Below are 23,535 nucleotides of genomic sequence, written 5' to 3'. Positions count from 1 at the left end.
TGCCCCCGCTGTTCCTACATTAATGCAGATATGATTCACATGCTATGGTCCTGTCCATCCTTACACTGTTTCTGGAGAGCAGTGGTAGACTGCTTGTCGGAGTACACATTGCGCTCGGTTCCGTTTACATGGGAGGTCTGTGTGCTGGGTCTCTTCCCTAAGGGCACCCGACATAGAGCTGCTGCGAGATTTCTGGATCTAGGCTTGATAACAGCTAAGCGGCTGATAACCCGTATGTGGAAATCAGTGGACCCGCCAACTGAGCAGGCCTGGAAGTACTCATTTGAGATTTGGGAAAGTGCGGAGGGAGTGGCATTAAGACGGGAGGATGCACTGGGGTTGCGCAGGTATCTGTTATCAGACAGCTGGGAGACGATGATGGCGTGCTTACAGGGCTCAGGTTCGGACTCAGGGGTGGAGGAATCAGTCTAGCAGCTGAGGTGGGAGTGCACCCAATCCAGACGCGGGAGAGCGAGGCGGTGTGTGCCTGAGCACGGGTTGCTGGCTCAGTCTCTGTTTAAGGATGCGAATGGGTCCTATACAGGCAGCAGGTGTCTGTAGTTTGGATGTGTTCCCGTCCTATATTGGTACGAATGGGTGCGGCAGGGGGGTTTCCACACCCACGAAGACACGCTCAATTCAAAGTCTATTACCTGAAGAAATAGTACTCCAACGTTTGAAACTGTTCTTATTGTTATCTGTTGTTGACTTGGGATCAATATCTTCAAGCATAATTCTGTACGAACGCATTGATCTTTGTGTGTGGATTACGGAGGTACTGGGGCATCTATCATCCTACAGGTTATCCATGAGTCTAAAAATGTCCATGCATGGACGTTTTCTTTTGCTTTCATGTGTCAATAAATCCTGCTCCATGTAAGTCCCGGCAGAGCACATTCGAGAACTCAGCTGGGAGGTCTAGCTCTCGACTGTTTCGATGCCTACTTTCTCCGGATGTAATTATATATATGACTGGTAATTGCATAGATTTGTTATGTTAGTGTTGATGTGAAAGTCAAAATGTTACAGCATGGTTGAAAAATAATAATAAACAGATTTTTTTAAAAAATGAGGTCAAGCTGTCTTTTCTTTTGGACATGGAGGAACTGGTATGTTGACATCAGCCCTCTCCACTTTCTGGTTTGGCAGATCACAGATTACCCCACTGAAGAGCTCTAAAGAGTTACGTCTGGGATTTAAGGTAGCCTCCTTCTGAACGTTCTCTTGAGGGGAGTCAGAGCATGAGAAGACCATACTGGTGTGACTTAACTCCCCACCCTGCCTGCATTGTCTCATGCTGACACGGGAGCTGGCATGTGTCTTTACCTGCCCGCATCTTCATGGGTGGGCTTCTTCTAGTGCTAGCTTCACTGATACCACAATTAATGGGCACGGGGAATGGGAGGCAGCACATACTCATCTAGGTTGATGGTTCCGAAGGGATGGTGTCCCCCGGGTCAATATTAAATGTGCCTGGCCCAGAGGACGGGGGGACCCCAGGCCAAGAATAAATCTGGGGATAGGGACTCGCACACACCCCCTCCCTGGGCAAAATAATGCATTGATCTTGCGCCGATCCTGGGCACTGGCCCATCCAGGGTGGAATTTTAGGAAAGTATGTGCTTGGTTTCTCACAAAAGGCAAAGTTTAACTATGAATATCTTAGGCTCCGTTGGATCAATTACAATGATCTTGGGCTCGTTTTACTCCTAGGGGTGAGCTCTAGCCTCTACCCACCAGGAGCATTTTTAGCAGGGTCTCAAAGGGGCATACCTTGCAAGGAGCTGGTTGCACTGGTTCTTACGTCAGCCTTCTTTTCTGCTTTGCCCTCCAATAACCCCATGGCCTCCTGGCCATCTTGCAAGGCATCGGGGGGGACAGTGGAGTCCAAGTCTTTCCCATCTGGCGCTCAGGTAGCGTAATGGACCAGCGCCACTTTCCCTGGACAGACCCATCTAGTCCTGGGATTCATCTGTAGACAGAATCCTTAGTCCATCAGTGGCATCAAGTTACTTGTTCTTCCTGTTGTCCATGGTGTTGCTGTCATCACCATCCAGGTCGAGGGTCTTACTCTCCTTCATGTTCAGCAATGCCACTTTTATTCCGAGAATCAGCCTGTGAGTGGTGGACACCCCTTTGTCTAACCTGAAAACTGGTTCTGGTCAATTACTCCCTTTCTGCCAGGTTTGGCTCCAGCCTGGCTAGTGCAACAAAGGCAGGGGTAGGCCTGGTGTCAGGTTCCTTTGCGTGTGCTGGAGGTAGGTTATTTTGAAGTGCTATCAGGGCAGTGTACAGCCACTCCCAAGCCATCCTATTAGGAAGACCCACTCCCCTCTGCACCCAGGACATGTTCAACTTTAGTTCCTACTTTTAAACACAATTCACCCTTCCATTTAACAAGACCTAGTCAGGGGTGACATATTTATGCCTCAAAGGAAGGTTTAGGCCTGTCAAAAGGGATTACTTTGACAGGTCGAATTTGCAGTTTAAAATTGCCACCGGCAGGTTACATGTGTGGAGCTACCAGGCTGCTCTTGACTGCAGTTTCTTATACGCAGCTCACAAACTTGTGTGCACACATTTTCATGTGTAACCAGCCAACTATTGCTTACCCAAGCTGCGTCGCAGCAGCCTTATCTTGAAAGGCAGATACTGGTGGTGAACATGCACAGTCCAATCACCCTGCAATTACCATGAGTGAGACTCGAGTAGTGAGACTCACCCACAGTAAATGTCCAAAAACTGGTTGCTCAAAAAGTAAACTACTCCTGGTGTACTAAATGGGTGGCACCCATATTTAGCACTCACCTAGCAAGGTTGGCCCAATGGAACCGCTTCGGACTACTTCAGGTACATAGAATCTATCAAGCTGAAAATATTGATCCACAGGTCTCTATGTGGGCTGAGTCGGGGAGTTGGTTTGCCAACATGCTGACATTCTTCCAGGGTCTGATTTGTTTTCTTGATACCTTGAGCATCAATAGGAGGGCTACAAATTTCTCTTTGGCCTCTTTGCACTGTTGGGAACTGGTTCTTCTCCAGGTTGTGCATGTAACAATATTGATACCTATACTGATGACTCTGGTGCCATTGCATTTTTTTATTCTTGGCTCCAGAGCTCTCAGCACCAAACCCTATATACAAATCTTGTCCAGTTTGTATCTCTTCAGCAGGTCTTTCAACTTGGGAGCCACTCTTCTTGCCCAGCTGATAATCCATCTCTCAGCAAGCAAGATGCTTAGATTAATAAAGCCGGAAACAAATTATACCAGCACTAATTTGCCAAATGACATGATAAAAAAACAAAAAAAGAAGTTGCAGTTTTTGGAAGAGCACTTAAGGTGCTCTCTATTGAGAAACTGGCCTTTCTCTGGAAGGATATGGCTGTCAATGCTCCAGTCACCGATAAGGCACATGTACAAAACTGGACATCAGCCTGCATCACGTGCAAGACCTTGCACTCAGAACCCCCTTCATATTTGTATTTATATTGACTCTTCGAGCAAAGCAAGAAATGTAAGAGTACAAGCGGCCCTTCACCTCAATCTCAGAAGATGCAAAAATAATCCACCATGAAAATAGCTATCTCAAGTAATGTGCAGAAAACATGGAGTGCAAAATAAAATGATATTTAATTATCATTTTATTTCACAGCTGCTGGCTCAGCCAGCAGCATGTGCAGGGAGGGGTGGGGGTGGGGCTGGGCCACGGGAGAGGGGAGGGGGACGAGGAGAGAGTGCACCCTAAGTGCGCATGTGAACACACATTCGCACTTCAGGTTTCTGCAACCTGGCTGTGTTTAACAGCTGGGCTGGAGAAACTGCACAGACCTCAGGGTTGTGTTTGAGCAGCAGTCCAGGCCACTCAGACCAATCTTGGCGCTGCTTTCATGCTAGGTTTAGCATGAAAGCAGCGCCAGGCTTGCTGGAAAGCCTGTGCTGGTGTCCCAATGAATGCTGGTACACCAGAAGAGAAGAGGAGTGGAAGGTGGCCAGCAGCGTCCGTGAAGGTACGTTTAAAAAAAAAAAAAAAAAAACATTTCCCCCATCCCACCCGTACCCATCGCCCCCGTCCCTCCCCTTGTGATATGCGGTGGCTGCCGTTGATCTATAACACTCTTATCAATCTCAGTCCGTCTCGATTTGGCCTTCACTGTCCCTTGATAACTCTTTCCAACCACAACCTCATCCTTCTTGAGACATATTTGTCTCCACAGCTCTGATGTATGTCATGCTTCTTTCTATATCGTGATATTGTGCAGAACTTCTATTTGTTAAGTGTATGGTCACCCTCCTCTGGGTTGATTTACACTATGTAACAACCTAACCAATTAAAAAAAAATAAAAGAAATACAAATGTACCAGGGATGGATCAAGTGGGATGAATCTCAGAAGACTTGATACAGAAGAGTACAGAGGGTGGACCGAGCAAGATAGGATGATGCTGGACGTCACAATGCAGTATAAGTGAGTGAATGTGGGAATAGTGTGCAAGCTGCATAAGTTTGCTGCTAGTCCTACCTCCAAACCGTACATCATGTACCAGAACTAGGTAGTAGGTAAGACTCACTCCTCCATCACATGAAAGCGTTGAACGAATCTTGCCTAAATCAACAGGTCTGTCCTCAGACCTGACTCTTCCTGAGCTGAGGATTCATTGTATCACATCGATAACATGCACCCTCTCCACTTCCATCAGGAGAGATCCAGTAATCTGCACTCTCCTGGCCAGCATTGTCTCAACTACAGTGTGCTCGGGTGCAAGTGAAGCTGATTGAAAATACAGTTGTCAGATGGATTGCCTTTTCTGAATCCCAGTGCTCTCCCTTACAGGAGACATTGCTTACTTTCTATGCCCATGCACATTCACTGAGACCCAAGGGCAGGTCTATGCTGTTCTCTGTCATTTCTTATCAGAGAGATAGGACAAATTCAATTGGTCTGATGTTGACAACCAGCCTTTTGGCTTTGTGAAAGTTTTAGTTTGTCTTGGTTTTTGTAAAATTTCACTTTTAAGGAGCTGCTGGTCCCTAACCAATAATAAAATACATATTGACTAAAAGCAAAAATATATTTTTTGGCCTGACAAAGCACTTTGCCAAAGTAGTCCTTAGTAGTTAAAGGAACTCGTTTTCGTGGATGTACTCTCTGAAGGGCAGAATGCTGTCACTCACAGGGAAGTTTGCCAATGGCTGAAGTGGGTTGACCCATTACCCTGTGGATTATGCTGTAGTGGGAGGAAGAAAAATGTGAACAGCACAATAACAGGCCAATGGATGAAGAGGGCTAGCTGAAAGCATGTACTGGTGAGATGTAAAATATATACCTTTAGGAAAATCAAAAGGTCTTGGCTAACACCAGATGTAAACAGTTATGTGGGCCACAGGACACGCCCTATGGAAGCACAACCCTTTGTCTCATGGAGATGCACATTTATGTAGAGGACGTGTTTGCTTAAGTTGTTGGTGGCCAATAATGTATTTTTACTTCTCCCCTTCTATTCTCTCGCTGTGAAATCCACAACCAGGTTTGAAGTAGAAGAACCCCAGTACTTAGGAGTATGATAAATTTACTATTGCGATTGCTCCTTTACAAGAAATCTTATTACCATCCGCTTTTCAACTATACCTCCACCCAGTGCCTAATTTGTAAAGAAAGAGTGCCAGTACCCGAAGCTTTGCTTAGAAGCCTGCGGCCAGTGCAATTAAATGCAGCACACCGAATATCAAGGATGGGAGTTCAAAATCCCCATCATGCCGCTTTATTCCACTTTCAGACACTCTCTTCCCCTTCATCTCCCTTCTGCGGGTCCCTGATTTTTCCCTTTCAGGAGGTGTTTCCATCTTTCTCTTCGTCTGTGTTTGTGTGTTTCCCCTCTCTTGCTCTCAGAAAGTGCCTGGTGTGAAAAAATAAGTGCTAGTCTCCAAAAGTAAGTGCTGGTGGCCCCCACTGGCTCTGCCTTCTCACAGATAAACTCCTTCTTTTAAAAGAAGGAAGAGGTGAAGATGCACACCAGAGTAGCATTTATGAATGATTAAATACCCAGGCAGGAGCCATAATGGCTTGGTTCAGGTCTATAAAATGAGTGTCCAGTGAAGGCCCAGGAGGGCCAGATTTATGCCAGCTTTTCCGAGTATCATTAGAAAACAAGTTTACATACAATGAATCTAAAAAGCACTCACTTACATAGTCCGTGGTTAACCTCAAAATCTGGATTAGATCCGGATTTGTTGGCCCCATTTAGACACATCTAACAGCTTTGAGATGTAGTTTCTGGCCTCGCCAGTAGGTGGCAAGGTTCCTCCAGGTTGGGAGTGGGAGATGGCTTACAGACTAGAAGTAATTGAGTCACTGTGAAGATAACGGCCAGTCACAACGCTGAAAGAATCCCAGGTGAGATTTGGCTTCTACTTCTGCTGTTCCAGCTCAGTGAGCTATGGGCACTTCTGAAATAATTAAGGATCCAAGGAGTAGATTAACCAGGAGCTTTAATCAACGTAGCACAGACAGGGAGGGAACTGTCAGCCAACTGCTTCAGCAGGATCTCCCAGACCACAGACTTCCAATTAGAAGTTTATGAAAGTTTCCATAACAACCAAGAAGTCCGATACCAACAGGATGGTACACCTTCTCCCCACCCCTCCGGACAAGTGACATACAGTAGGATGATGAGCCACTTGCCCAATATTGTCCCCTTAAGTATAGGTACATTTATCACTCTGCATTCTCTGGGCCTGATTTAAGGAAAGAGGTGCTGCACCCAGTGCTACGCCACTTTTCTTTACGCCCCCCCCACGAACGCCACCATGAGTGCACCATGGCGGTAGTTAGGGAACTAGCATAAAAATGTATGACACTAGTCCAAAGCTTTGCAGGATTAGCGTAAAAAATGTTGACACTAATCCTGCAAAGCCCATTGAGGCCCATTGCAAACAATGGTGTACCTCCTTTAAATGCCTCCTCTGAGCAGGCGTTAAAAGAGCCAAAACAAATGACGCAAAGAAATCTCCTAAATTTGGCACAGCGATTTTGGCCTCGTTGGGCTACAATAGTGTGAAAAATATGATGCTCGTGTGGCGCAAGGAGACGCTAGGGGCTCTTAAATCTGCCCCTGTTTAGGCTACTACTGGGTAGCTTTGGCCCCATGATAATGATGCAAGTGAGACCCCGGGTTACTACTATAAATATATATGGACATACCGCATGTATAGTGCTCTTTTGCACTGTGAGGGGCATATTTATAAGAAACTGGGGCATCAGCGCTGATGCGCCTGTTTTCTTGCGTCACCTCTGTCCCACCTAATGACATCATGGGTGCGCCATATTTACAATACTGCGCACCATGGCACATGTTAGGCCAATAGTGTAAAACATTTTGATGCTGTTGTGGTGCTTTGCTGCACTTGCATGAAACTTTTTTTGACATTAGTGCAGCAAAGTGCATAGAAGCCTATTGATTACAATGGGTGCCTCACTTTAATGGCGGCTTTGAGCAGGCATTAAAAATGACACCAAAAATGGTGCATTGAAATCTTGCAAATTTCACTGCGCCATTTTTGCCGGCCTCCTAATGCCGGACCACCCCTCTTGCATACATTATGCCTGACGCAGGCATAATGTGGAGCAAGGGGTCGCAAAGTGGTGCAATGCATGGATTGCACTGCTTAGTAAATATGGCGCAGTGAAAATCGCCTCCTTTAGCCACATTAGCATGAAAAAAATGACGCTAGTGTGGCGCAAGGAGGCGCTAGGGCCTTGTAAATCTACCCCCAAGTGTGTTACTGTACTGTACCCCTTATATTTATTTATGTAACACCGATGTGATGCTGCTATGTGGCTCCCGGCCATCATGGAGCAGGCGAGGGCTCTTTACATCAGTTTCCCAATACTCCTACATCAGTTTAGCTACATACCCTATTTATAGTGCTCCAAGGCAGCTGTATGGCCTTACTATGCTTGCATTTACAATGCAGGCTTTATCACACATGACTTTACAATGCAGGCTTTACCACGCATGCCTTTACCATGACTGCCTTTACAACGCAGGATTTACCATGCATGTCTTTACTGCGCCTGCCATTGAAATGCAGGCTTTACCATGCATGCCTTTACCATGCAGATGCCTTTACCACACAGCTATATTTGTGATGAAAATTAAATCTTCAAATTTGAATTGTAACCCAATTGGAGCTTGTCAATTGGAGCTTTTCTCCCACAAATGGACCACTGTCTGAAACATGCGCAATCACATGTAATTCTTATTTTTCCAAAAGTAATTGTCTTAGGCACTAAGCATCATTCACAGACTCTACTGGCTAGTTCTCCAGTGAAAGTGATTGCCATCAATCAACAATTGCATTGTGCCTGACTGCATAGTAGACAGTGGATGAGTTCAGCATAAGAGCTGCTGTCATGCCTATGTTCTGCATCACAAAAAGTGAGCTTTGAAGTTGGCCATCGTGGCTAGGTGTTCGCATCAAGACTTTTTGTGGGATTCTAGGCCTTATTTATGCTTATTTAGCGCCACATTTGCGTCATTGTTTTACGCAAAAGTGTCGCAAACTTACAAAAAACAATTGTATTTTGTACATTTGCGCCGCATTTGCATCAAAACGCAGTGTAAATGGGGGCTAAAAAAGTATAGATATGGGCCTTAGTGTGTAAGAGGCTTGTAATATGGCCATTTTTGGGGAGCACGATGCACTGGGTGTGGCAGGAGGGCTACATTGTCCGCTAGTAAAACTATTGCTAATCACTCTACCACACCAGTCTGTTTTTAACTTGTCTGACTTTATGATAAATGCGCCTGTTGAAGTAAGGCTATATCAGGGGATTTTGTGGCTATGTGAGGGCCTAATTCCGTTTGATACAGTGAGTCAGACCGTTTACATTTATTGATAATAATATGCACAGATGCTTAGGGTGGGGTCAGGCTGCCATGGCTCTAATGAATTGTCAACTATATATATGGCGGAGTGCAGGACGCCGGTAGGTGAAGTCAAGGACAGTGATCACTTGGGTCACCACCAGTCAGGTAGATGTTACTAGTACAGTCTATGAGGGTGTGTGTTCAATTTGGGAATAATAATCCGGACTAATGCCAGAGATCAGCTAGTGCTGATCAGTTGTGTCACAAATATAACACTGTGTGAGGAATAGGTGAAACACGAACACCGAAAGAATAATTTTCACAATTCAAGAGCACCTTCTATTGGTCATTATTGATCAACAGGTATTGAATAAGCGATGAGAACTGTAACATGCTGTTAGCCAATAGAGGACTTTAATTTATTCCACTACTGTGTGTCCCAAATAGATACGTACTATAACCGGCTTTTGATATCTCACATTGGCACTCAAATATTGGATGATGGTAACAAAGTCCCTTCCAGCAGATCTATTATCCAACTCTTCCTCCAACCTATGCCTCCTCAGGACTGTAAACTTTAAACTTAAACTAAATATCTCAGAATAAACAACTCAGCGCAGTAACCAGCTAAGTGTTCTACGAACGTAAGAGTAATCATAAGGGACCTGCAGAGCTGCATAAAGCTGCCAGCTTACTGAAAACCATAAACTGTGGGCCTGGTTCAAGAGGGCCTCCGCCTCAGTTGTGGCAGAGGTCCCGCACTTGTGGTGGGACCTCCGCACTGTAGTTTCCCATTGCAGAGGTCTTGCCATGATATTGCAGACCCCTGCCATGACTACGAGGTCTCAACTGTGGAGGCCCTTTGTGAATCAGACCCTTTGCGCCTGCCTCTCACACATCTTCATCCACCACACCGCTAAGCGATGTGTCATATAACATGATTACACCTCGGTGGTCCTCAAGCACGACATGAAAACACTTCTCACACAAGATCAAAACAGACAACATCCTTCCAACCATACATCCTACGTGGTGTAGCATTCTACCATATAGACTAGCTCTTCAGAGTTGCCCCATATAGGGGTAGGAAGAGATATATAAAGGTTGCAATACAGTGCAGTTCTTCCCACAACCCACATCACCCATGCTTGTTTCTGTGGGGGAGGGCGGGATTCAATACTCCCAACTCCATCTTTACAAGAGATGGGAGAGTTTGGATTATCCACGGTCGACACACAAGGAGACCCTCAGGAGACCCTCAGAGGGCTAAACCCACAATCGCAGACATTTGCTTGCCCAAAAGAACCTGTTTCATTGTAATGGTATTTGTATAGCTTTCGCCTACCCCTGGCAAGACTCTAAGGACTTTTTGGTAGTCTGACTGTATCATTTATATGGTGCCCTATGCCCTTGGCAAGGTCGTAGAACGTATCGCAAAGTGGGAAAGGATTTGACAGCTGCAGCACTATACAAAACTTGTGTATAATAAGAAAGAATTCCCACATGTTCTGGAGAAAAATACATTTTAATTTTCTGGGAACTCAACTGCATGCATTAGAAGCCCTTGGGCCTCGGGAGGCTAGGAGAGCTGTGTAAATAGGCCTTGTAGGACAGCTAATGGGTTTGTTGCAAACAAGTAAACAAGTGTATGGCTAGTGAGAAAATCAGGAGGCAGCTTCTCGGAAATCTTATTTAGCACAAAGGTGTGTCCTTAGTGCGGTAAGAAAAGGCTGAATGTGAGATGGGTTCTTTCTAACCCACACAAGTATTCAAGGGCTTGGCACCCAGTGCCAACACTGAAGGTCAGAGGCCCCTTTTTAGTCTGAAGGTGGCACTATGTAGGTGCAATGTATGTATACAGAAAGAGGTTGTTGCTGTCAATGTGCACTTATATAATGCACAATCTGGAAGGCATCACCGTGCCTTGCGGTAACCTGGGCACAGAGTGGCGATGGCACGGTGCGAGTATGCAGAAAAACATGCTTGGGCATTTTGGACACCAGCTTAGAGGGGGAGCACCTGGTGTCACACATAGGTCAAGAGAGCCTGGTCCCTGTGAGAATTTCAGGGGAACCAGTATAGAAATAAATACAATTTCGATTGATTGCATGCAATTTCGTTTTAAATGGACATCTGAAATTCTGACATGGACTCAGCCATCCTGGACTTACTCTGCACACTGCTGGTGTAAGCATAACCTAGATCTCAGGCCAGTTGTAAAGGTAACTAGATGACTCCAAGTCAATAAGGAGGCAATGGTCCAGTGCTGGGCTTTTCTTTTGCAACTCATTTTTTTCAAATGTGCTATCTTGGATAATCTGCAGGGAATTCCTGCCCAGAATTTATGAAGTTGTTTTATTATACCCTACAAGTGGGGCACTAGGTCCTTGGTGAAATGGAGTCATCTAGGAAACTTACCAACTGGCCTCACATTGAGGTTTTGCTTACACCATGGATGTCCCAGGTACAACCAGGACGGCTGAATCCAAACCAGAGTTTGAGGTGTTTTGACACCATAGCCTGATTTTATTTTAAAGTCCTACGAGTGGTCACTTTTGCTGGAGTACATACTTGGGAAAAAGCGGATCAAGGTTTCTTTGATGTTCTTAAGCATAACCCTGGGAAAAATAAAAAGGTGATGGTAATATTTAAATTAATGTGACTCAATGGTAAATATTTTGGGCACCTACCACTCCATATTTTTTGGTCTCTGCTCTGTTGAAGAAGAGGAGCAGCCATATGTTAATAAATCTTGCCTCCGCCCCAAGAGGGACAGTCCAGTCTGAATGGCTTTGCATTTATGCCTTGCTGGATCTCATTGGTAAAGTGCAGCTGGAGTCTCTACACCACAGAGAACAACAGCATCCACGTCCGGGCGTTCCAGTGCAACCTGGGACATCCTGCTATCAATAATGGTGCTGGATGAAGTACTGGAATTAAACTGTGCCACTAGTACTTACTTGGGATGCAGTATGCTCTAACGTTTTAGTTGCTGTCTGTGCTACTACAGTAAAGAATCAACCATGTGCAAATCAGTTCAGCTACATCCTACAGGAGCACAAGAAGGGAAGGCTCTTGACCATGATGAGCTAAGTTGCCCAGTATTAGGGTGTTGCCTAGTGCTGCAGCTATGTTACCACAGAAGGCCTGGAAAATTGAATTTTTTAGACTGTGGCAATGTTCCTACAGGTAAAACAGTGCACAGTTCTTGAACACAAGACCATGTCTAGGGCTGATTGTCTCCTGATACAGAGGGAACATAACAAAGCAGTTCGGGGAGGACTATCCTCAAGACAAGATTAATTTGCATTTGGTTGGTCCATTTCTGTGAACAGTGGAGAAAAATAATCAACTGGAATGTGCACAGAGTAATTGTCAATAGTCAGGACATATTCAAGCATGTCACCCATCACCTTTTGTTTTCTAATTGGATTGCCCTAAATAGCATGGGGTATGACCAAACCTGGGTCTGAAGTTTGTGGTGTCATAGAGTGAGGTCAAACAAGACAGAAATACGTCTAGAGTTCTTTATTCTCCTGCACAGAGTAAAATTAAGTGTATTTACCATATAGTTGATCCCTGTCTTTAGAGCCACAGTGAGATAAAAACAAATAATGGACTGGAATATGACACAGAGTGATTACCACTGGCTGAGATTAAGTAAAGTGTGCATTCATAATTTTTTGGTTTTTTTGCATTCAAGAAAGCAGCTGGAAAGTTGTCAGAGAACATATCCTTTCTCAGCTGCTTGGATTTAGGGACTAGTGACAGCAAGTGGTGACTGCCATCATGCCATTTAAATAATCCATTTATATATGCCATTCACTACAGAAGACACCTTCTCAGCCCCCCTAGCGGATTTAGGACTTGTGATTGAACACCAGATATAGCATCCCCCCTCATAAGAATGCATGATCACTTCTAGGGATCATGTTTTCTGCATTCATGGTTAGATAAACCATCATCACATTTTGCTTGTGGCAGTTGTTTCTTTTTTCTCACTTTCTAGTATGCCGGTGGCCCTCTGAGAATTAGGATCCCCCCTCTAAAACAACGGGGCCTTCCCTTTGACTCGGAAATGTTGTTCACCCAAAAAGTCAATACAGCGATCACAGGGCAGGGATCCGCCTCTGGCTAATGGACTGAACTAGATTCTTCGTCATGTGCCAGCTAGACTATTGCGTCATCATCTACACCAGCATCCCAAACATTCATTATCAGGATCCAAAAGGCTACAAATACAAGCAGCCAGAATGTGCCTTAACCACTGAACTCTGGATAAAGGGATCCGACCGCATTTAGAATACCCAGATCTTGCTTGGACGCTGTGCTGGGACCTCAGGAATGCTACAGACTGCACTAGAACTGGGACGCTCTATGGAACAACTCATGACAATAAATATATACCCTTGATTCTGTCATATCATAAGCTCTCACCTCTGAATGGACAGGCAGTCTTGGTACCTAGAGTGTCAGAGAATACACTAAATTCAGCTCAATGCGAACTCACAAGAGATACAGTTAAAAAGCTTGATATGACCTATTCAAGCTCCAGTAATTGGACCATGACGGTAACAACTACTTTCACCTTTTAGATCAACTATTTCCAATTTTCGGATCCAGAACTTTGGACAGTAAGCCATCATTTATAGTTACCCAAGCCTTGAAAAAGACCTAGGCCTGTGAGCCACCTCATAGGGTGAAACACATGTTGGTTGTTGAACCAGTTTACCAGTGTTTCATGCCCAGCTAACATTAAAAGAAGACACCATTAAGATTTGACTTGCAATATCTGTTCTTCTAACTGCTTTGTTCTTATTATAAAGTCCACATTCGCGATAAAGTGTATTATTTTGGGACATGCATCCCCTGTGTTTCTGGTATTGCCATTAACTAGGTGTACGGGCTCTTACCTAAATTGAATGCATATCCAAATTTCAACTACTGGGTGTTAGGTGGAGAGTAGCTCTTTGGCAATACATCCCTCTTTAAGTTTTTTGCTGGATGAATAGATAGCCTGATATGAATGCACTTTGCTGGCTACCACAGTCAAATTCAAAGTTTCCCTTAATATCCATTAACCATTTTTGGAAGAGTTTCCAGAATAACTGCAGAAATTAGCTCCATACTACACTCCAGCTAGAAACCACCACTTATTGCTAACTTTAATCATCACAATTGTTCAGGTAAAAAATAGAGGAAGGTCCCTACTGGCGCAAGGCTCAATATTATGGCATGTGCTCAACCCCTCCCTAAGATCAGCACCTAAGCACATGCACCTCAGGAAGCTCCTGAAAATGAAATTATTCAGACCTGTGAATAATTCCCGCCAAGAGGGGGGTAGTGATCGAGAACCATCAGCTCCTGCGGGCTCCTGCTGTCCTTGAACATATGCTTTCTCGCCCTCCATGGCTTCCATCTTCTGCTTGTTATGCTACTCATTCTGTGATCTACACAAACCTAAAGTTTATACACAGCAAACTATAAAACTAAGGCCCTGATTTATACTTTTTGGTGCAAAACTGCACTAACTCAGTTTTGCACCAAAACATTTAGCACCAGCTTGCACAATTTCTGTGCACTACCTGGGCGCCATATTTATGGAATGGTGCAAGCCGGTGCAAAGGGTAGCCTAGCGTAAAAAAAAATCACGTTAGTAAGGTGGGGCTGGAGGTATGGAAGAAGGGGGTTTTGCACCAAAAAAATGACGTTAGGCAGGTTAGAGTAAAAAAAATTACTCTAACCTGCCTAGAGTCATTTTCTGACGCAAAACCATCCTTACCTAGAAAAGACAGGAGTCATGCCCACCACCCCAATGGCCAGCACAGGGGACCCCGGTCCCCTGGGCATGGCCATTGCACCCAGTGCCATGTAGGGGGTCCCATTTCAGGGCCCCAATGGCACTTTAAATAAAAAAAAATACTTAGCTGCACTTACCTGGGATGGGGTCCCCCATCCTCCGCTGTCCCTCTGCTGTGGGTGGGGGTGTCCTTGGGGAGGGCACCTGTGTGCTTATTCCATGGTGTTCCACCATGGAAATAGGCCCACAGGTCCCCTAACGCCTGCTCTGACCCAGGCGTTAAAAACTGTTTTTTTTACCCCTCCTTCCTCCCATGTGTGATTTTAGGATGAGGGGGATAAATATGGCGCTAAGGCCATAGAGTCATTTTTTGCACAGGAACGCCTACTTTGCATCTCATTGACGAAAAGTAGGTTTCAATGTTCAAAAAATAACTTAAACTCCATAAATTTGTTGCTAGATGGGTCTAGCGCCAAAGTATAAATATGGAGTTCGTTTTGCACCAAATTTGCATAAAAAATTATGCAAATTCGGCGCACAACGAGTATAAATATGCCTCTAAATGTAATACTGCAGCAATTCAGTAACGTGGTAATAACTCCATACTCCATTGTGCCTATCTTAAAAAGTTTGATACCCTGTATAGAGGCTTTATGTGCAGTTGGTCATGCCAGGTCACAGAATAACTTTGAAACGAGTTCCTATCAGCCCGATACTCACGTCCTTAACTTTAAAGGCAAAAACACAGATCGATTTCTCAGTGACAATGAAACCTTTAAGGTAATCAATGTCTGTAATGTAGTCCCTGTTTATATGTTGCATGTTTTACTTCATCTTGCCTTCCCTAAGCGTAATTGCTTTTTCCAGATGTTGTGTCTATATCTTTATTTCATGCAATATATGTCTCTTGAATTTTGCCTTCTGTGAACTGAGTGACCTATATGCATCTGGGGTTGGTATTAATGGTGGGGAACGATTGAAAGATCTGGTGTTGAAGCTCAAGGGGGTGAAACTTTCTCACATTGCCTGTCAGCAGTAGTCAAATATGTGCCCATTGTAATGACCATTTTACTTAAAAATATGTGATGAAGCCCTGGCAATTCGGCTAATCAACTGGACTCTGCCCGCGCCTGGATACCCTCACGTGTGACAAGAAGTGCTACAGAAATCTACTGATTGATTGGTTGGTACACAGACATCAAAATATTGACAATGCAAAAGGACATTTTGTATTTGCAGACGAGGAGAGTGAGATAGTTGGTGTGTTGTGTAGTTGTGTGTGAGAGGGAGGGGGTAGTGAAGGTAAGGTAACACAAGGAGGTAGATGCAGAAGGACAGAGTGAAAAGTCAATGATGAAGTAGGAGATGGAGCATGAGAAATACAGACTGAAGATTTCAGAAAGATGTGGGGAGAAAAAAAGGCTTGAGTGATAAACAGAGTGAGAAACAATGATTTACACAACTGAGGAAAGAGGTGTGAAGGAGACAACTTGAATAATTGAGTTACTCCAAAGACCTCTATCCCTTCAAAGACTCTTTTAATGTATAACTCACAGCCTCACATGCTCAGAATATAAATATTTTAAATTCTATTTATTCACGAGAAAATAATTGCTCTTTCTCATTTTTTCTGATAGCGCTACCAAACATTGGCAAAATAAATAGGTTTGGCTTGTTTTAGGTGTATGTTGTTGTGCAATGTGACTAGATGCAATAACAGAAATTTCACAGAGAGGCACTCAAATACTGGCCAGGTGGCATGCTGTGTGAAGCACAGGATTTTCTTCATGTGATTCCTAGTTGTGCTCAGTTGGACATGCCTCTTTTAGACGCCCCTACCTTTTTCAGCCCACTTAAAACAGCCCCCACCCCGATGGATATGTAGATAGTGAGTAAATCAGTGTAGGAGTGGATAGGGTACTTGGTACAGGAGGGCACTGTTTGTGCACACAAGCCCTATATTGGACAGAAAGATATATGTGCACTCTGGCTAGAGTGGGGCAGCAAGTGGTGTTTGTACATGGAGGTCGTAGAGTGAGACAGGAGATGGGATTTGTGCACGCTTTCTAGAGTGCTGGCGCATAAAGATCGTACAGTGGAACAGGAGGTGGTGTGGGTGTACGCTGGCTAGAATGGGGTGGCAGGTGAATGAGGTGGTAGTTGGTGTCTGTGCATAGGTGGTTGTGAACACAGGTCCTGGAGTGGGACAAGAGGTGAAGGTTTTGGACAAATGTCCTTTAGGGGGAGATTGGTGGTGGTGGTGGTAGTGTGCACAGGATCTGCAGTAGGAACAAGAAATGATTGTTGTGCACAAAAGACCTAGGGTAGACACTAAAAGAAGAGGAGATAGTGCTCCTGCATACATGTACTAGGGCAGGACAAATTCTGGAGGCTGTGTATGCAGATATTTTTCTGCATATTGTTTTTGTGCATTATTAACAATGTACTGCACATTAATTTTCTCTCAAAGGTACATGTGCACAGTGACATGATGCTATTGCACTTGGAACAAATTTGCTTTGAATTACAGAAGTGTGCTTTTCTGGCTTATGTTAAATATGCCTCAATGTAGGTGCCATCTTGTTCAGAATGACTGTCTCCAACTGCATGTTCACTATTCATTTCTGCAGTACACAGTCAAGCAGATTCATGTTTATTTCCTTGATGTTGTTCTTGCTGTTCTTGAAGAAAAACCTTTCAACACAATTTAATGTTGCATTTCCCAAAGCCCTTCTGCTAAGTCACTGTGCCTCATTCATTCCCAATAGCAAACTGTTGTTCATGTAACTAGTTTTGTTTTGCCATCTCCAGAAGCCTTCAGCATAGAGTGGGCAGAATTCATGTAGTGAGATAGTGCTTAGATTCTAAGGCAATATGATGCTTTTTAAAACCATCCTCTGATTTACTAAGAATATAATTATTTTTCTCACACCATTATGTTTTGCAGAATTTGATGATTTCCTATTCTAGAAACTGCATCTTAACCCTCAATTTTGGGAGTGAGACAGAAAACTCAGAGGGATGCTGTTCCTTTTCTTATTGACGTTGCTGGTCATTTGGGACTTAAATGATTCTGATGTTGCACTTCATTGTGTATTGATCTATTTACTGAGACCCTTTTGGCAATGATTATATGCACTTGTATCTATGATCAAGTGCGCTACACCATTTGAATGTTTGTAATAAATCCTTAAAATGTATATTTTCACTTTAAAACTTTAGAGTCTGTCCTTACCTGACTGGCTTTTTTACATGCTGTAGGGTGCCTTATGTTGGGGGCAGATTGACCCATGAAGTTGAGGCTTAACACCGTCTCTGATTCATCCACCTCTGGGGGTGCATTTGAAGTAATATTTTGGGGTGTAAAGTTTTAGGGGATCCACATGCGCACTTGTACACAGGTCCTGCAATCGGACACAAGGTGGTGGCTTTGCTACGAAGTAATAGTTGTACACATGGTGCTAGAGTGGGACAGTAAGTGTTAGTTGTACAAACAAAACCTACTTTGGGACAGAAAGTAGTAATTATACACACAGGTTCTTATATGAGGCAGCACAATGTGGTGTTTGTTCACACGTCTTAAAGCAGAGGTGGTGTTTGTGCACGCTGGCTAGTGATGGGCATGGGTGGTGATTACATACACAGGTCCCAGAGTGAAACAAGGGAAGTTTTTACTTCACGCTGCCTAGGGTGGGGCAGCAGGTGGCAGTTATGCCCACAGGTCATAGAGCAGGGCAAGAGTGGTGTTAATCCACACCAGCAATAATGGGATAGCAGGTGGTGTCTATGTTCACAAGGCCTATAGTGGCACTCAAGGTGGTGGATGTGCACACAGTTCCTAGAGTGGTTGATTGGTGGTGGAAGTCTTGTGCACAGGTTCCACTATTGGGGCAAAACGTGTTGGTTGTGCACAAAAGCTCTTGAGTGGAAAGACATGGTCTTTCCCTCAGAGATACCAGTAGGGAAATAGATGTTTTCTCTACATACAAATCTTAGAATATGACAGGAAGTGACGTATTTGTATTCAGGTCCTAGAGTCAGACAGGAGATGGTATTTGTGCACACAGGTCCTAGAACGGAACATCAAGTGGTGTTTGTGCTCGCATGTCGAGGAGTGTGACTGTGGTTGGTGTTTGTGCATAAAGGTGCTACACTGGAACACGAGCTGCTGTTTCTCCACGCTGGCAAGTATGGAACAAAAGGTGGTGATTTTCCACACATATGCAAGTATGTCACACAAGGCAGTAGATGCACACAGGCACTAGAGTGGGACATTAGTGGTCGGAGTGAAAGTGTGCTCAGGTTCTTGCTATGTGGCAAAAAGTGCTGGTTATATCCGGAGGGCCTAGAGTAGACAGGGCTACAACAAAGGCTCCAACAGAGGAATAGGAGGTGTTAGGTATGCACACAGGTTCTAGAGTGGTACAGGAATTGGGATGTTTGCAAACAGGTCCCAGTGTGGGAAACGATACTGTGATAATCATTTACGCTTATTCTAGAGAGAGCCAAGAAGGGTGGCTTCGCAGGCACGGATCTCAGTGTGCGGCAGGAAGTGTTAAATGTGTGCACCATCATCGATGTGGTTCACTCACTCACCACCACAGATCAGTGCACGTCTTTCTGGATTATTTGCTATAACATAGGACAGAAGTGGGTGGACCACAATGTAGGGGGGTGACAGGAGTGGAAAGGAGAGCAATCTTTGGGACGGGCTCGGTTGTGCACTGGGACGGGGAGCTAACGGCAAAGGGGGAAAAAGTGGGTGTCGGATGGAATGGGTGTCTTTGGAGTTAAGAGGCAGTGGCAGGCCTGGTTTAGTTGGTGTGCTAGTTTGGGTCACACCGCATCGTGGTTCAGCTGGCAGCCCATGCCTGAAGATAAAATAAGGAGACATGGTGCCAGGCTGCCAAACATAGTTGATCGCATGAGGAAGGGACGTGCCCTGTGTTCCCTACACCGCGTGGGTGGCATGGGGGCAGCTGTACACAATGGCCTGAGTCATCGCCGGTGCCAGGCGCGCGGACGCTATCCTTGAGACTGACACCGCAGGTGTCCTGGTGGCAGCATCGCTATGACAACGCGCGTGCCATGCCCGCCAGTGGTGGGCTTGGGTGCGATTTCTGGGGACCGGCTCCTTGACCCTTCCCCCGCCTCAGCGTTTTCAGGCTGCACGTGGGAGGGCGACGCACGCGCGTGGGCTGAACGCGAAGCGCACGTGCTGCTGACTAATTCGGATTTTAGATCCAGTGTGCAGTGTCCTTGAAGGTTATTGCTGCATCTATAAACCCCTCGCACGGCCTGGTAGCAGGAATACCCGCTGCGGGTGTCATTTTTCCAAGTGGCGGGGTGGAGGGTGCACCTTGCCTGGAGGGACACGTCGCCAGGACCCGCCTCGGAGCCGCCATTAAGCAAATGAGGTGGGCGGCTTGTAGCCCCCCAAGGAGCCTACATCGTGGGTAATTGCTTCTCAAGTTGTCAGGGGATTTATGGAAGACATTGGTGGGGGGAGGGGGCCTCTGCCTGCCGGTGTATTTTCACTTTATGTTACAGCGTTTGTTCTCAGATAATACAACTCGCTGGGTTCATGCGCCTGCGAGTAGACCTTTCAACGATGTTCAGGTAAACTTCGTACTTGTCTGTAGTGGCAAGTATGAAGGATGCGATGGAGACAAATTTCATGTTAATATCTTTTATTCTTGCCACAAGAAATAAGGCCCACGAGCAGCCGGCCGGCCGCAACACCGCGCTTTGTTCGCGCCTCTGCCTCTCCGCCGCGCCGCCCCCTGACGTCACGACCGTCCTCGTTACAGATTGGTCGTGGCGTCATGAGGCGCCTAAACATAGAAGACAGACTAGTTCTGTCCCTCCGGCCTCGTGCGTTAACTCACGTACAACATCTCCCTTTTCAACAGAACAAGAAACTTAAGGAACTTCACCTCATAACAAAATCTTCGAACCTCTTGGGTGCTCGGATACGCCTAATTGGCCTGCTCGGAGTAACATACTGAAGTGAATTCGCCTTGACGGCGCACGCATCCTCTAGGCTTGACCCCATTACATTGTGACTGTCGCTCTCCACAGATTCGGGCCTGCAACCATTCTGTCCTGAGGCAGCCGTCAAGCCACGCCATGCCTTCTCGCATCGCTCCGCACTCCCCTGTCCACTCATTCCTGGACTGGAAGGCGTATTCACACATTCCTCCTCATCAATGACTACATCCCTGGCTTCGTGAGTTTGCCACTCGTCAACATCATCCGTGCCTTCGGCCCCATCCACACGGACATCTTTCATGATGATTTTCTCTTGCCCAGCCTTGAGCCTAACTATGTCGTCCTTGCTCCGCCACCCCGCTCCTTCCAGACAGACTGCCCCTCTTGTCACTCCTTGCACACGCACCGGGGTTTGAAACACAGACTCCCCCTTCATCACCCTGTTGGGTTTCTTCACCAATACCCAATCCCCTTGCGCTATATTTTTAGTTTTGGCTCTATTCACCATGTCAGCGTACCTCTTATTGTTTTCCTGTTTGGCCACTATTCTTGCTTTGACTCTCAATCTCTCATCAGATTCTGCCTCAATTTCCCGGTTCATGTCATACCACTTATTGAATTTGGGGGTAAGCTCACTCATGCATCTTCTCCCTCTCATCAAATAAAACAGAGTGTGTCCAGTAACCTCACTGGGCGTGTTATGGAAAGTGTTCACTTTGTCCGCCAGAAACGCTTTCACATTCATGTTGGAAGCGATCGCCTGTTGCACGCCCTCTTTGAGGAATCTATTCATACGCTCAACCTGCCCATTGCTCTTCGGGCTGTACAGTGGGGTTTTCTCCTGCTTAATCCCCAACCTGGACAGAAAATCCGTCATCCGCCTGGACACTAGCTGGGTGCCGTTGTCCGACACCATGATCTTCGGCTGTCCCTCAATCGCGAAAATTTTCGTCAATGCCTTGATCACTCGTTCAGTGGTAACTTCCCTGATGAACTTGTAGTGAATCCATTTGGAGAAGTAATCCGTAAGGACGATGAGATGTCTACACTCGTCAGGTAGCCTTGTAAATGGGCCCGCAAAATCAATGGCAATCTTGTTCCACGGGCCGGCAGGTATGTCCACCAGCTGCAACTCTCCTTTTGTCATCTTCCAGTGCTTATCGGCCCTTAAGCACGGTCCACACCGATCAATGAATCTGCTGACATCGCTGCACATCCCTGGCCACCAGTAGTACTGCTTGAGGAGATTCTTTGTAGCGGTATTGCCCGGATGGCCTTTATGGGCAATCCTGATTAGCTTGTCTCTTAAACTTTCCGGAGGTACAAACAGCTCGTGTCTCTTCACAAAGCCGCCTTCGATGGTGAGTTCGGGACTAATCTGTTGGAAACTTCTGAGTGCCCCGTGCAAGTTCCGGATAGGGGGCCAATGAGCCTTCATGTGGTCCATCACCCTCCGCATAGTCCCGTCCTTCTCCTGAGCCGTCAACCATTCTTCCTCTGATATGGATCCCTCGCACATGGCTGTTGCGTCAACCATTGCCACAACGCACTCCGTGTCGTCCAGGGAATCATTCTCCTCATCCGGGATCGGTATGCGAGATAGGCAATCCGCCCTGCAGTTGAGGCCCCCTTTGATGTGTCTGACGGTGAAGTGATATTCTTGCAACTTAGACAGTAGACGTAGGAGCCTAGAGCTGGCTTTGCCATTGCCACGTCCTTCACCGTCCATCATGTATATCAAGGGTTTGTGGTCGGTGACTAATTCGAACTCCCTGCCCCACAAATAATTTCTCAGTTTCTCCACGGCCCAGACGCACGCGAGCGTCTCCCGCTCGATGGTGCTGTAGTGCTTCTCTGCTTCGCTCAATGACCGCGATATGAATGCAACAGTGTTCTCCTTCTTCCCTTGGAATTGGCAAAATACTGCACCGATTCCCTTGGCACTAGCGTCAACCGTGATTACATTCCGGAGGTCCTTGTTGTACGGTCGTAATACTGGGGCCGCGGCGATTGCCTGTTTGACGGATTCGAAGGCAGCGCTTTGTTCCTGTGTCCACGTATACTTTTCGTTCTTCCGTAGCAGTTTCCTTAGAGGCTCCACAGTGGTTGCATATCCTTGCATGAACTTGGAATAGTATTCGCTGAGTCCCAGGAACGATCGCAAGGCGTCTTTGTCTCCTGGGCAAGGGGCATCTCGTATGGCCCTCACTAAATCATCTTTCGGCGCGATGCCATTTGGGGTAAGCACGTGCCCTAAGTATTCTATCTTGTCTTTCATGAATTTGCACTTGTCTTTGGAGACTGTCATCCCCCTTTTTTGTAGCACCTCCAACACTCTGCGCAGCAGTTCTAAGTGCCCCTTCTCGTCTTCCGTGTGTATCAGAATGTCGTCCTGAAATGCTTCAACCCCCTTCATATCGCAGAAGAGGTGGTCCATTAGCTTTTGAAAGACGCCCGAGGCCGATGCAAGGCCGAATGGAAGACGGATGTACCTGTATGCTCCAAACGGGGTAATAAAGGTGGTAAGTTCCTTGGATTCCTCCGTGAGACATACCTGGTGGTATGCAGACTTCAGGTCTATCAGGGTGAAAAACTTCGATCCTGCTGTGGCCGACAATATCTCCTGAATGTTGGGCAGTGGATGGCAGTTCACCAGGATATTTCTGTTCAGTGACCGCAGGTCTACACACAACCGAATGTCCCCTGTCCTCTTCTTCTTGGACACCACGATTGCGGACACCCATTCTGATGCACCTGCTTCCTCTATTACTCCTTCCCTTTTCAGCTTATCAAGAACAGCCTTAAGCTCCCCCCTTACTGAAAGAGGAATCGTTCTGACTTTGTGTTTTATTGGTAGGGCACCCTTTTTTAACCGT

The sequence above is a fragment of the Pleurodeles waltl genome, chromosome 6 (genome assembly GCF_031143425.1).
Source record: "Pleurodeles waltl isolate 20211129_DDA chromosome 6, aPleWal1.hap1.20221129, whole genome shotgun sequence".
NCBI lineage: Eukaryota > Metazoa > Chordata > Amphibia > Caudata > Salamandridae > Pleurodeles > Pleurodeles waltl.
The sequence above is the reverse complement of the archived record's forward strand: the minus strand, read 5'-3'. Positions refer to the sequence as shown.